The sequence below is a fragment of the Emydura macquarii genome, unplaced genomic scaffold, assembly GCF_026122565.2.
Source record: "Emydura macquarii macquarii isolate MOO-44397 ecotype Brisbane River unplaced genomic scaffold, CSIRO-AGI_Emac_v2 contig_3231, whole genome shotgun sequence".
Lineage (NCBI taxonomy): Eukaryota > Metazoa > Chordata > Testudines > Chelidae > Emydura > Emydura macquarii.
In genome coordinates, this window is record NW_027133368.1 from 350988 (window position 1) to 366638 (window position 15651).

The 15651-nt window shown below is 50.8% G+C and overlaps 1 pseudogene; it reads right to left on the minus strand.

Moving 5' to 3' along the window:
- LOC137142564 (zinc finger protein 208-like) overlaps positions 1-15651 on the minus strand; it is a 43375-nt pseudogene that overhangs the window by 11468 nt on the left and 16256 nt on the right.

Sequence of the window (15651 nt, forward strand, 5' to 3'; positions counted from 1 at the left end):
CACTTTGCCCCTGCCAGCGTGACGTGACGTTGCACACAAGGTCACACCACTGGGGGTGGGGCGGCACGCTCTTCAAAATTCCACCCCCCCAAACAAGGTGAGTTCACACACACCGTGCATGAGAGGTCATGCTGGTGGTGGTGGTGGGGTTATGTCAGCAGGGACAGGCTCCGAATTACTCAAGAGGGCAAAAAGTCATCAGCTGAAAGGGACGACCCCTGGAGCAAACAACACTAAATTCAAATCTTAGGGGATGTTGACTCTGTAACTTGAGGGTGAAAAAAGACTAGTTGTTCCTTTCACAAATCTTATTGACAGAGTGTGTCTTCACAGCACAGCTAGCTTGAGATACAACCGGAGTGTTACCCTTAACTCAACTCTTGTCCACACAAAACAATCTTTGCCTTGAGGTTTGAACTGGCAGGTTAAAAACTGAAATTGTAACCAGGTGCACTTTCAGGGAGCTGAGAAAGAGATCTGACTCCTTCAGATGAAATAAATATTCCAGAACTTCCTGAACTCTTGCCTTGGAAGGCATAATATCCCTTTCACCAGTCCTCAGGGATAAATGTTTCCACTGGTGCACGTAAATAACGCTGATGGACTGTGGTCTACCATTTAGTACAATGTTCTGCATCACTCATGAACGTTCTTTCCCCCCCACACTCCAGCCAATCAGCAGCCATGCTGTGAGGGGATGGATCTGGGAATTGGGATGTAACTGGTAGTGTTGGTCTGATACCACTGGACTCAGAAATTCCCTGTGACTGTGATGAATAGTTACATGGAAATATTAATTGAGCAGACAAGGAGCACCCCACCAATCTTCAGTGATGGATTGATGGAAGCCAAGGAGACCTTATGAAACTTGAACTCTCTTATGTGTTTATTTAAGTTCTGTAGGTGTTTGCTTCCTCCAGGAAAACACCCTCTTCCCCAATATGGTGGCAGCACTTACGCTACAGTTACCAGATGGGGCAGTGTCCAGATTTCTTGGAGAAGAACCAACACATGAGAGAAGTTGCTGAAGAGGGAAGGGGAAGGGGAAAGGTGTAGAAAGGAATTGGAGCATGTAACTCCGTTCCATAGTGCTTAAAACCACAGCGATGGCAATCCAAGCACCTGGAGGTGGTGAGACAGCCGGCTTCTGAACAGTGGGGAAGGAGAAGTTGGTATGATGCTCTCAACTGAGAGTCAAATGAAGTGTTTGGCTGTCGCTGGGTGCTCTTTTGAGGTAACAGTAGCTGATGCTGAGGGAGTTCTGCATCTCTGAGATCTGTGCTTCTTTCTAGAGGAGACAAGTTGGTTTTTGCAGGTAATAAGTTTCCCTCTGCAACTGCCGTGGGAGAAACTGCTTCCTCCTGGATGCTGGAGTAAACAAACCCAGGGAGCGGCGAGTCACCCTAGAAATTTTGAGGGTATATATTGCCTCACCGGGTTTCGCAGAAAGTAGCCAGGAGCCTTCAAAGGGCAAGTCCCCCATGGTTTGTTGTAACGCTACAGATATGCCCAAATGTTGCAAGCACAAGTAGCGGCCTATGGAAACTGTGGCTGCCATCACAATCACTGCTTGGATTCCCAGGGAGTTAGCGAATCCTCTTGATAAGGTTTAAAACCATCTGGGATGGGAGACGAGGACTCTGGAGCGCAAGGTGCATCTGGAGACACAGATGAATTGTTTCCTGGTACAAAGGTGTCCTCGGTATACATAGAGTAAGCTGTACCTCTGTGTTGAGAGGTTACTGCAGCGTAGGCCGTGGAGGGGAAGGATCCTGAGGCAGGTTGGTAGCTAATTGGGTACCAAGGGCAGGAACTTTCTAGTGTTGGAGAAAGGGGTGAAGTTCTTCTTTGAAAATGGTCTGGAGAAGCCAGCCTAGGGGCTGGAGGGGTGAGCCACAGGTTCCAGTACAGCTGTTGCATGTATCAGTTTGATACAGGGCTTCGTCTGAAAGGGAATGGAGATTGACGTCTCTTTCTCCGTCGAATACTCTATTGTGTCATTGAAGAATGTAATGTAGAAAATCTAGATCTTCCTCCAGAGAGTTTTCTTCTGAATCCTCAGTCAGTCACCATTGATGGTGGGATACTTGGAAGAATCAAGGGAGTACAGCATCTGGATCTGTGCCTCTTGGCGCTAGGTCTAAACGTTGGTACTGATGGCTGGAGTCCCATCTGTGTTCAAGAAACCGGTACTGACGGCTTCAGATACTGGAGACGCCATAGCTGATAGTATTACTCCTACAAACATTCTAGCCAGTGCAGAGGTCAGCTCTGACTGCAATACCGACTCAGTACCATTTGATGTAAGAGAGTTGGGTCTTGTTACAGCAAAGGGGAATCGGGCCCCGACAGACAGAGGAAATCTCATGACGTTGCATGAGCATTAGGTGTCGTGAGTACCAATAATGTTTATGGCAGTACCGAAGATGATGCCTCTAATAAATTGTCAGAGCCATTCTCAAGGATACATGTCCTGGCCCCGGAGTCAGTGGCTGGATTTCTTGCCCTGATTCACTGTCTGTCCGGGGGAGCAGCTAGTCTCTACCTGAGCTCTAACCTTGGTGCCTTACAGATCCCATGAGGACTCTGCTGAGGCTTTTCAGTTCCCAGAGTCCAGTTCTGAAGAAGAGTTCTTGGATTTACAAGTCAAGTCTTCCTTTAGACAGACTGGCAGCTCTTACATGACATGGAGGGAGGAAGGGGAACAATTCCTCTTCTCTTGGTCAGAGTGTCTGCCTTCAAACCATGAGGCGAGTCAGAAAGATCCAAAGGAGAACTCCTGGCTAAGGACAAAGAAATGGACTCCAGAAGAGTGAGGTCCAAGGAGGGATGCACAGCACACTACATAAGGTAATCCTTTATCCTTATGTCCCCAGATTTTTGCGCTCTTCTCTTGAAAGATTTACAAATAGAGTCCTTGTCTCTAGTGTGCCCCGCACCAACGCAAAATAAAGAATGGGTGGGAGGGTCGCTCAGCAGATTGGACACCTGGCAAGTGAGACAGTGCTGAAATCCAGGAGACTTTGGAATAACCAGGTCTCCCCTGTACAAGGAAAAAGAGTCCCAGCAAAAAACAAGAACAAAAACTTTATAAAATAAGAAGTACACAAATCTCCAACAGAGAGCTCCAACCACCAGCCACTGGTGGTGAGAAGGAGTGGAGGAGATGCTAGGGTGTCTCCACCTTTTATTCCTTTGCCTGGATGCGGGATGACATGCACAGCAAACTGACAAGTACCACTAGGGAAAGCTCTCTGGCTACAGTTCACTGGGCATGCACACACCTGGAAAAACAGACAATTTCACCTCCACTCCCATGTGGTGTCAGTGAGGATGTATGCAAAGCCATGAATCACGTGTGCCAGGAGGACACGACACCTGCTGGGCACAATCCTGATCTGGGGGAAATGAGTTAGAACTGGAGGAGCTCAAGGGACCGGCGTGGGAATCCCAGCACTTTAAGTCAATGATGCATGGTTTCCACATCGGTTTAATCAATTTCTCACCTGGGTGGATGTTTCTCAGGATCTTTCGAGCGTGAGACACTTGAAGATCGGTGACCCATGGCTCTTCCTCTCGTTCCAGCTGGGAGATCACGCTGGGTTTGGGAATTGGAAATCCTGCTCCGGGGAAAGAAATGAAGGGAGATCCAAGTTTTACAGTTGTTCTGAGACAGTTGATTCCATATGTCCTGGGTGTGTGGGTGCCCTTGTATAATCCAAGCAGATGCGAAAGTGTTCCGGGAGATGCTTTGGGGAGGGCAGAGGGGGATTCAGGGATCTCCACACACCCGGGGATTATATGACTCTGGCACAGCATCGTTGTGCAACCAATTTCTATCTTCCTAACCCTGCTGAGCCTGGGACTAGCGGGCTGATCCCCCTGAAATCTAAGGGATAAGGGAAAAAACCTCAGCAGAAGCCGACCTGGGCACTGCAAAGATCCCCAGCTTGTAACACCTGCATGCACAGGAATCCTTACCCAGTGAGGTCACGTTCCTGTAATTCTCCTGCATCACGTCCTTGTAGAGGGCTCTCTGACCTGGGTCCAGCAGAGCCCATTCCCCCTCAGTGAAATACACGGCCACCTCCTCGAAGGTCATCAGCCCCTGAAACAAGAAATTCCCCTGCTCAAAACCGGCTGCCCCAGCCACAACCCCACCAGCTCAGTGACAGAGAGAGCTGGGAACATCCCGCCCGGCCACAGACACAGAAACATTCCCGGCGGGGGGAGGAAATGGGGGGGGGGAGAAATTTCTGAAAGATTAGATTAAAAACAGGCTGCTGCACTGGTCAAACGGTGATGCCCAGAGCTGCCGACTCCGGTGATGTTATCGTGGGTCTCACAATATTTAGCTGGGATTTGAAACATTCCCCACGATCTCACCATTCCTGGCAACGGAATCGCACATTTTCCCTTGTTCAACATGGCCGCCCCCTCCCACTGCTTTTGGGGGTGAGGGTCTGATGCCAAAATGCCCTTACTCAAGATGGCCACCATCTCCTTCCCTGTGGCATGTGGGAGGGAGGCTGGCCTGAGTGAAGGTGGCCACTGGCTCCCAGTGTTTCCAGTGGGGCTGGAGCCAGGCTGTCCGTGGGGAACGTGGCTGGGCTCTGCGGTGGCAGCCTGGATCCGTAGCTATGAGGAACAATGGGATGTGGGGAACTAGAGGCAGGGAGAGGAAGCCGCAGTGGGAGGAAGGGGCAGGGAAGACGTGGGGGGAGCTGGGGAGACTAAGGATATCGCAGGGGACGTGTCGGGGAGGGGCGGGATGCAAAGGATGGCACATGGTAATGTGTGGTGGGGGGTGGCAGGCCAAGGAGGGATTGGGGGCACAAGTTGGGGGGTGGGAGTCAGTCCGATGGGGAAGGGGGGGGATGTGTAGGTAGAATGAAAAGGGTGCAGACGGATGTGGGTGTTGGGGGAGGATGTTAACCGAGGTCACCGCAGGAAGAAAAGGGGGGACGGGAGGCTGTTGGGGGGGCCAGGAAGCAGGCCAAGGAGGGCGCAGGGAGATGTGTGGGCTTGGGCTGGTAGGAGACAGGTTGAGGGGAGCAGGGGGGCGGGCAGCAGACGGAGTTTCCAGGGTGAAGCGGGAGGGGCTGGCGGGATTAGAACACAGCACAGGGGAATATGGCGCAGGGGAGGCAGACCGCGGGAAGCAGAGGAAGGCGGGTGTGGGGGGTAGTCAGACAGAGAAGGGTGCAGTGGGATGCATATGGGGTGCACAGGAGACAGCGCAAGGGGGTCGGTGGCGGCCTGAGGTGCGAAAGAGGATGCGTGTGTGGGGGTCAGACAAGGGGATATTGGGGCGGGGGGGAAGCAGATGAAGGAGGAGAAACGAGGTGCATATGTGGGTGGGAGGCAGGCGGAAGGGGGCAGCAGGAGCCTGTCTGAGGGGGCAGGCCGGGCAATGGGGAAGGTAGAATGAGAAGGGCGCACAGGGATGCACGTGGGGAAGGGAGGCAGACAGAGGAGGACACAGAGGGATGCGCATGGGAGGAGGCGTGACAAAGTGGGAATTTTCTGTAATATTTTTATGGCGCCTATGTGTGCCTCAGTTTCCCTCTATGCTCTGCAGTGCTGCCCGGTGGATGCGGGAGGGATAATGCTGTTCCTGGAGCAGCACAGAAGTTGTGTGGGGTGTGTGTCACCTCGCTGGCTGGGTCATTGAAGAACTGGCTGGAAACCGACCCCCAAATCAGTGGAGAATGGGAAAACACAGGGGCAACCCCAATGGCTGGGACATTCACACCCAGCAACCAGCGACCCAGAGGAAAGGGATTTTCCCCCCACTTCTGGGCTGGGAAGCTGAGCCAGCCAAGGCCCCAGCTAGAGAGCAAAGGGGAAAGGTGGCAGGGTTAGGTGCAGCCTCTGGACAGACCCAGAGCTCTCATCTTGGACTGACAGAGGGTCTGTCTACACGCAAAGCAAACCCAGGGCTGGTCCGTGCCAGCCTACATGGGATCCCAATGTTGGGCTGTTCATTGCTGTGTAGACCTCCCATCTAGCCCCCGGCTCTGGGACCCTCCCACCTCCCAGGGTCCAAGAGCCCGGCCTGCAGCCCAGATGTCTACACAGCAATGAAAGAGACCTGCAGCCCGTGCCCCGTGCCCCAGAGTTGCCTGGCCTGGGCCAGCTGTGGGCGTCCAGCTGCTGTGTAGACACCCAAAGAGACAGAGCCCGCAATGGAGCCCATCACAGCTTGGCTGATTGCCCTGGCTTGGCCAAGCTGGGCTCTGGCTTCACCTCAACCTTTGCTTCTCCTGCTAATCTCAGGGCTTCCCCGCGCTGGGTCCCAGCTGATGAATCAACCCTGCTCTGCTTGGAAAGGTGCCGGGTGTCGCTGCAAGCCCTGGCTCAGCGGCACTGGTCCCTGCAGGGCGGGCAGGTCTGTGCCTAGGAATCTGGCTCAGTTGCAGTTGCTGGGCTCATTCCAGATCATGTTGAGGCTGCCTGGCCTCCCCTTGTGAAGGCTGGGACCCACTGGGGTCTGGCCCAGTGAAGGGGACGCTCCAAGGGTTTGTTTAGAAGCTGGGGGGGTAGCGCCGATCCTGTGGATCCACCACAGCAGCTAGGAGGCAGACCGAGGAAGGTGCAGCGGAGATTGGGGGTGGAGGCAGGCCAAAGTCTGGATGGAGGGCTGTGGGGAGGCAGAAGACAGACAAAGGGCACAGGAGGGGGATGTTTATGGGGGTTGGGAGCAGACAGAGGGCTGGACAGGGGGATGCATGAGGGGTGGGGAGACAGACTGAGGAGGGTACACAGGGATTTGGGTGTTGGGGACGGGGGGGACAGGCAGGAGGTTGCTGGAGGAGGCCCCAGGGGCACATGAGGGGGATCAGCAGGAGACGGGACATGGGAAGCGGAATAAAGAGGGCACAGGGGGATTTATTTACAGGGGGAGGCGGGAAGCAGACACAGGAGGGGGCTAGGGATGTTGGGGGGGGGGGGGGAGCTGACAGACCCACTGGGGAAGGAACAGGTGTCAGACTGAAGAGGAGAATTTATAGCTTAAAAGTTTGTGATATTCAGGCTGGTCCCCTGACGTTAGAGGCCGCCCAGCAGGAACTTCATGTCCTGATCTCTCCTCCCCGGCCTCATGTCCCGTCCCGTCCCTTCCACCCCACACTCAGGCAAAGCCCCCAAACCAGCAACCCCCGGACAATCCCTACCTGAGCCGGGTCCTCTGCAGCCATTTCCCTTCCCTGGCCCCGGGACGAGGTGACAATCTCGAGAGAAGCTGGGGTGCAGCTTCGGTGTCACTCCGCAGCCTGCCGGGTGCGAAGGGCATTGGGGAGGTTGCTGAGGGGGTTTCAGTCCAGTTCGCTCCCTGACCCCCCCAGGCCCTTCCCCCGCGCACAGCCGCTCCAGACTCTGCCGGGCCGGGAAATCTCTCCGCCATTCCCAGCGCTCTGGGGGCCGGAATCAGCCTTTCCATTGGCTGCACAATTCTTTCCCACGCACCCTCTGCTCCCCGCCAGCCGCATGTGCGCACGGCAGCGCCGAGCACAGGAAAGCCCCGCGGGGGAGCCACATTCTGGGCGCTCCTGGGGGCAGATTTTGTCTCTGGGTTTCCGGCAGTGTCTGTTTTCTAGGGTTACCCACTGACCCAGCCTCACGCCCCTCCCCCGCCTTCCCTTTGCTCTTCCCACTTGGGACCATCAAAGGGCTTCCCCCACCTTCACCCGGAGCCTCAGCGCCCCTGGGCAGCGGGTCAGGCTCAGTCCCAGCCCAGAGCCCGGCCCGGGGACAGACAGGAGAGACTCGTCCCGCCGCACCCTTCGCTGGGGCTTTTCCCCCCACAGATCCCCCAGTGCTTTACCCTGGGCCCGGGGCTCCCCTCACCTGCAGCCTCCGACTCGGGAGCTGGTGTCGGCAGAGCCCGGGGCTGCCCCAGGGGCTGGTTCCAGGCGCCGGAGAAAGTCCCCCCCGGGCTGGGCACAGAGGGGTTAATGCAGGTCTCTGCCCGGCACAGACCCCGCTGAGGAGCAGGTGTTAGACGAGCCCGGCTCTGAGTCCCCAGATCACAATGGAGGCAGCGCTGGCACCGTCGCTCTGCAAGTGTCTGACCCAGGAAGTTCAACCCCTGAGATCCTGAGCAAAGACCGGAATAGCGTTAGCAGCCTCCTCCCTTAGCAACAAACACAGCCCTGCCCCTAAGGGCTCCATATCAGATTGGTGGGGTGGAAGGGCAACTTTAACCATGATTCCAGCAACTACTTAGGCACCTGAACAAAATCTCTGTTTGGTTTTTGTTTGGGTTTTTTTGCAGGTAGTAACTTAGAAACTAGCTGACCGGAGCACTGCACCTCATTGCTATATAAAGAAAGAAAATATAAGGAACACCAATTAAAGCCCTAGTTTTAGTTTATTTGTAATTGTAGAACAATCAGGAGATAATACAACAAAATATTGCCAATCCCAAAGCCAACTAGTCTGATAGCGACAACCCAGATGTAGGCCACTACAAATGAATGAATTTTAAAAGTTTAATGTCGATGGGAACCACTTGTGCGCTTTACTCTCTGCATTTCTCTAAACGTAGACCATGAAAAACACCAGTTCTACTACTTGTAATTCATTTCATTGTCCGTGTCCTAGTGAGTGCTCCAATGTTTGGGTTTTAAACCCTGCACAGGAATCATGGCCTAAGATTCATAGTCAGATACGGAGCCTTTTTATAGCTTTTTGGTTTTATAACTTTTTTTTTTTGTCATAGGTGCTGGAACTAAGGGTCCTGTGGGTGATGCACCCTCTGGTTTGAAGTGGTTTCCATCATATATGGCCAGCACAGTAGCTGCATGATCTCTGGATTCCTCTTGGGCAAGACATTTTTGGAGATCTTTCTAATCCATCATGAAAGACCTTTTCCGATAAGGTGTTGTAACTTGATCTCTCCCTCAAACACGAATGAGCTGATGACAAACTACAGGGTTAAGATGAACATTTAAACCTTTGTCAAGGGGGAAAGTAGCATTAGAGAGAAACTATGTGCATTAATTAGCTAATGAAGGGGGGGATGAAATTAATGATGGATCAAAAGTAGCTGAGAAACCAAACTTTTCTTTAAAAAATCACTATCTAGAGTGTAATAAAATGATGGATCTATAATGAACACATTTTGGCAGCCAAATCTTACACATTGTTCAGATTGGCTTGGGTTTATGGGCACTGAAGGTTTATACAAATAGTTATGATAAATACAAAGGACTAAATTAGAAGGAGGGTTCTAAGGTGTAGCTGTAAGGATTTGAGAGAAAAAACATCACTTCAATGAAATTCACGAAGGTACTCAAGTTTGTGAGACTCGACCCCCCTCAGAAATATTAAAGAGTAGATACAAGAGGAGCTAAGATTACTTACCAGTTAGAAGAGGAGGACAGACAGCACAGCAGACACACAGCTACAAAATGAAGGAGAGTTCTGTAGCACCTTAAAGACTAACAAATTTCTGCAGGCATAAGCTTCCATGGGCTGCAACCCACTTGGTCAGATGTATGAAGTGGAAATCACAGATAGGAGGTATATATACATCCAAGGGTAAGAAATATAACAATGGGGAGGGCAAGCGCTAACAAAGTCAGAGTAGATGAGGCCTATTCACAACCGTTGATTAGAAGGTGAGAATGTGTGAACAGAGACAATTACTTCTTGTAATGAGAGAACCATTCCAAGTCCCTATTCAGACCCAGTCTGATTGTGTCCAGTTTGCAGATGAGTTCCTGCTCTGCAGTTTCTCGCTGAAGTCTGTTTTTGAAGGTTTGTTGTAGAAGTATGGCAACTTTCAAGTCAGCTACAGAGTGTCCTGGGAGATTGAAGTGCTCTCCTACTTGCTTACGGAGGTTACCATTTTTATGTCTGGTTTGTGTCCATTTATTCTTTTGTGTAGTTACAGTCGGGTTTGGCCAATGTATATGGCAGAGGGGAACTACAAAATGGCTTCTTGAGGGCAGCAGTTGCTTGTATCTGCCCATATAAAGGACCAGCAGCTCCTCAGAAGGTTTTCTGGGAACAAGGTCCTAGCAAAGTTCAACCCTAGGGAGATTTGGTAAGATCCACAGGCACTCACAGCATTTGTGTGTAACAGCCAATGTGGACCTACCTGGTAACCTGACCCAAAACCCATTGTAGGGGAAGAAAAGATTCTCACAGACAAGTAGGACTAAATGGCAGAATAAATGGGCACAGTGCCATCACCAAATGCCATTCACTAAAAATTAGAGCGTTGGGGTGGGGGGGGGGGGGAGAAATGGGAAAGTTAAGTGTAATTTAAACAATATTTGTGGTGTGATAGCACATGCTTGTTTCCTCCCAGCAGGGAAAGATCCCAGGGGGTCATTCTGCAGCGCTGCTCTTGCAGCCTGAAACTTCCAAAGAGGGGCTGTCCATGAAGATAATGATCCCCTATGTGCTGGGGGTGGCAGCCTCCTCCTCCCACACCGGAGCAGTGCTGCGTCTACAGGAGTCACAAGGGGCTGGCTCCTGCCTGTTTAACATGTCAACATGTGAAGGTGAGGGGCAGATCCTGATGAAATCTGCAGCTAGCATCTTCCGACCTAAGCACAGAGCTTGAGAGCTGTCATGAGGTCCTCTGGGGTGCAACCTGGAAACTGGGGTCCCGCTGGGCACCCTGAACTATTCAGCTTGAGGTGAACTCTCCACCATGCTCAGCTGATGACTAACAGCCAGCCCCTCTGGACCCTGTTATCACCCAGCACCACAGCAGGTGATGCCACACACCTAACTGAGTTACCTGGAATGCTCTCCCTGAGCAAACATGGGCACAAACACCTGCCGATTCACCCCAGCTCTCCAAGTCATACCCTCCAGGCATATGTCATCTTCGAGGATGCAATGCAAACTTCTTAATTAGTCTGCTTCCCTCTCGATGTAGGGAAGGCCTACACCAGCTTTTGTTAACGGAGATAAGATGTTCTAGATGCTTCAACCAAGACACGCTGTTTTAGGTGCAATTATAAAACAGATTTATTAACTACAGAAAAAAAGATTCTAAGACCTGGTCTACATTTACCTGGTGCTTCGGTGGCAGTCAATGGGAGTTACACAAACTACACAGAGTAGCTTGCGTAACGCCTGTCAACTGCTGTACTTCTGTTCTGCACGGTGTCTTCACTACACTGTGCCAACACACTACGCAGCACTACGACAATGGAGGAGGTGGTTTACTAACATCAACTTCCTGATCAATTGAGCGGGTCTACACTGACTGCTCATTCAATCCAGATAAGTCGATCTGGCGGCGGTGACTTTGCCGCTGTCAGTGTAGACATAGCCTAAGTGGTTATGAATGGTAAGCATAAAGAGACCAGAAGTAGTTACCAAAGAAATAAAAATAAATCCACAGTCTAAATTCTAGAGTACCACACAGGATTTGCGTTAGCAATATCTCACCCTGTCTGATGGTACAAGCAGGTTTACAGCTCCTTCTTTCACAGGCTACATCTGCCTGGCAGCCTGCCCCGTTCAAAAGTGCTTTGTCTTCCAGGTGCTTCTTCAGGTGTTGAGCTGTGAGGGAATTAAGACAAGTGATGATGTCACTCCCCTTCTTTTATAGTCTTGCTGGAACAATCAATGCTCATGACCTGGGGTTGCCACCCTCATTGGTCAAAGAGCATCCATTGTCTATGCACTTCCCTCTGTGAAGCACCTCTTCACTGTAAACAATCCCTGTTAGTGAATTCGTTCCTTGAACTGGTGAGGGAGAGCCATCAACTCTGTCTGGCCACTCCATTGTTCTACCAGAAAAGCTGGTTTGTGGGTGTTTCCCACTGCAGAACACGTTCTAGTAGCATATCCAATAGTATTTCATAACGTCACATATGATGATAGCACACACACTTCACCAGGATATTAATGTTTAGCAGTTCAAGACTTTTAAAAGAATACCCCACAAGGCATATTTTGTACAGAACATATATCTTAATGACATGATAGTGGTGAATATGTGGTTCTGGGGTGTTGTTTTCAGATGCGGAGTGTCACAAGAGCTTCCTTCCTCCCACCATTACGTGACCGTCTTTGTTTCAGGAATGAAAAAGTGCTACAGAGGCTCCCAGCCCTGCTATTGGCTCTGCCAAATACACCTCTGCACTCTTATTTGCTAAACAAAGAACAGGTGGTGAGAGGAGCAAGTGAGGTTGTTCCCAGCTGGTGTCATGAAACTCAGGGGTAGGGGGGCAGGAGCTCCCCCATTTCCCCAAATGGTGCCCTTGCATTCCAGCCCAGAACTCTTTTTTAAACACAAGAAAAGACCCAGAAAACTTGGTTCCGAGGCAGTTCAGTGACCAAAATGATGCACATAAAATACAACTAACCGAGAAGAACGCTAGACTGCAGAAAAACTCTTCTGAGCCCACCTCCAAATGCTCACGCCAGGCAGCAAACAGCTTTATTAATAAAACCGCCCCGAAGACTTGGTTCCAAGGTGGCACAAGGAACAAAAATATACCGGAATGAGCCAGAACAGCGTTTTAATAAATAAAAGTAACAAAATACAGCAAATAGAGTTAGCCCAACTTGAGAATATTTGAGTAATAAGAACTGATGAATAATGCACTGTCATTAGTGCATTCCAGACACATTCAGGTTTGGAACATATATATTCTGATCTCTCCCTCCGGCAGCTCTTTCTTGCTGGCTTCTGATTTCTTCGTCCGTCGTCCCCCCAGTTGTATGCTCGCTCTCTCATCTTCTCGCTGGCAGCTGATCTTTTATGCTGCACTTTAGCTCTTTCCGAATCCAAGTTGTAGCTGTTAGGAGTGAGCAGTGACCAGCCAGCTAGCCAACTTCTCTCTCACCCCGTACTGCACTGCCCAGCTGGCAGGTGTTTGACCCCTTAATGTGCAAAGCCCAATTTGTGCAAAGCTTTGAGCTTTAATGAAACCTGCAGCTCATGGGTGCATTAATGTAGTAAAATAGATGGTTTGGTTTTTATTTTCTCCAGTAAGAACATAAGAACAGCCATACTGGGTCAGACCAATGGCCTGTCTATCCCAGTATCCCGTCTTTCAACAGTGGCCAATGCCAGGTGCTTCGTAGGGAACGAACGGAACAGGTCATCATCCAGTGACTCATCCCATCACTCATCCCCAGCTTCTGGCAAAGAGCAATCCCGTACACAGTATGGCCTTTCTTATCTTCTTACGTAACCGAACACGGATGAAATGGAGTTAGATTTCGACTTCCTGCAAACATTCTACCCAGAAGAACTTTTGAGAGGACAGTGGGGCAAGAGAAATTATCATCTCTTCCCTGAGAAAATATCCTAATCTGGCTGAGGAAACCTGTCTGAAGCAGGGGGAAGGGGGATCCCAGCTGGGGTGGCTAGTGGGAACGAGGGGCCCAGCTCAGTGTGCTGCTCAGGCTACAAAACCTTTCCCCACGGATGGAACATTCACAGCGGACTCTCCCGTGTGCCTTCTCTGATGATTGTTGAGGCTAGATTTATGTTTGTAGCTCTTCCCGCAGTCGGGGCAGTTATAGGGTTTCTCCCCTGTGTGGACTTTCTGATGTCTAATGAGGCATGAGGTGTAAGCGAAGCTTTCTCCGCAGTCGGGGCATCCATAGGGTCTCTCTCTTGTGTGGACTCCCTGATGTCTAATGAGGTGTGAGGTGCAAGCGAAGCTTTCTCCGCACTCGGGGCATCCATAGGGTCTCTCAGCCGTGTGAATCCTCCGATGTCTAGTAACATGGCCTCTCTGAGTGAAGGCTTTTCCACAGTCAGGGCATTTATGGCATTTCTCGCCTGTGTGGACCCTCTGATGTACAATAAGGCCTTTCTTCAAACTGAAGCTTTTCCCGCAGTCGGGACACTGATGGGGTCTTTCTCCTGTATGGGTTCGCCTATGTCTACTAAAGTTTGAGTGGTCATTGAATTGTTTCCCACACTCAGGGCAGTTATAGGGGGTCTCGCCCGTATGGATTCTCTGATGTCTAATAAGGCATCGTCCAGAACTGAAACTTTTCCTGCACTCCGCGCATTTGTACCGCTTCTCCTTAGTGTAGGTTCTCGGCTGGATTGTGGCCTCATTAGGATCTGCCAATCCTCCCCTTTGGTGAGTGGATTCATGCAGTGTCTTCCCTGAGGGGTTTCCCTGCTGCTTCTCTGGTCTGCATTGAGTTTTGTAGGTGTCTCGCTGCTCAGGACTCTGGGTATCCGCCGCTTCACACTTTGCTAGCCACTTCCCCTTCGGTTCCCTTTGCTCAGGACTTTCCGGACAAGGATTCTCTTCATTGCTCTCATCACCTGCTGGAACAGAGAGAGAATCCGGACAGGAGTCATTCCCTGTGCTGGGGGAAAGAGAAGGTAGGAAAAGGGAACAGGATAGTGGGAAACAAATGAAAGTAACTGCTGGGAAGTTTTAAAAAATGAGGAGCTGAATCCTTCCCAAATTCTCCCGTGGAAGAAGGAGAGAAGGGAAAAAATAAATAGCTACATACATACCGTATTTCTTGTTGTTTTGAGATGTTGCACATGTCTATTCCCCTTCACGTCTATTCTGCGTTAGCGGAGTGCATGTGTAGTCGGAGAGTTTTCTGTAGTGGTACCCACTGGGGTGGTACATGTGCCATGCATGTCCTCATGCCTCCAGGCAGGGGCATAAAGGGCAGATAGGCCCCAGCACTACCTCAGTTCTTTTGCACCAGCCTCCTAACATCATGAACTCCGAAGCAGAGGAGGGCGGGTTGTGGAATAGACTTGTGCAACACACCCTGGAAAACAACAGTTACAATAAATGCATATTTTTTTCCCCCTTTCAGTGATTGCAAGTTTCTATTCCACTTCAGGTGACTTCCAAGCAGTGTCCTATGGAGGAGGGCTCAGTTTATCTGAAAAGCAACTACAGACCAAAACAACGAGAGTCCTGTAGCATTTTAAAGACTAACACATTTAATATCTGCAGGCATAAGCTTTTGTGGGCTGCAACCCACTTCGTCAGATGCCCACGAAAGCTTACGCCTGCAGATATTAAATGTGTTAGTCTTTAAAATGCTACAGGACTCTCGTTGTTTTTGCTGTATACAGACTAACACGGCTACCCCTCTGGAACTTCAGACCAGCCTTTCCAAAACCAGCACAGTCTCTGGCAGTGACTGAAGTGGTGCAGTGCTCGGGAACAGTGTGAACCGAAGACCAGGTCGCTGCTCTGTAGATAGCTAGTATGGAAATGTCCTTTAGAAAAGCTGCAGAGACTGTCACAGAACGTGCAGTCAGCTGGGAAGGTGGTTTTAACTTTGCAACATCATAAGCCAGTGGTGGTGAGAAGGAGCTGAGGAGATGCTGGGGTGGCTCCACCTTTTATTCCTTTGCCTGGGTGAAGGATGGCATGCACGGCAAACTGACAGGTACCACTAGGGAAAGCTCTCTGCCTACAGTTCACTGGGCGCACACACACCTGGAAGAGGAACAGTCAGTTCTGCCTCCACCTCCCGTCTGAACACTCAAGGGGCAGGGAGCTACTGCCAGGTGTCAGTCAGGGTGCGTGAAAAGTCAGAAATCACGTCTGTCAGGAGGACACAACAGCTGCTGGGCACAATCTGGACATGGGGAAATGAGTTAGAACTGGAGGAGCTCAAGGGGACAGTGTGGGAATCCCAGCACATTAAATCAATGATGCAGTGTGCACA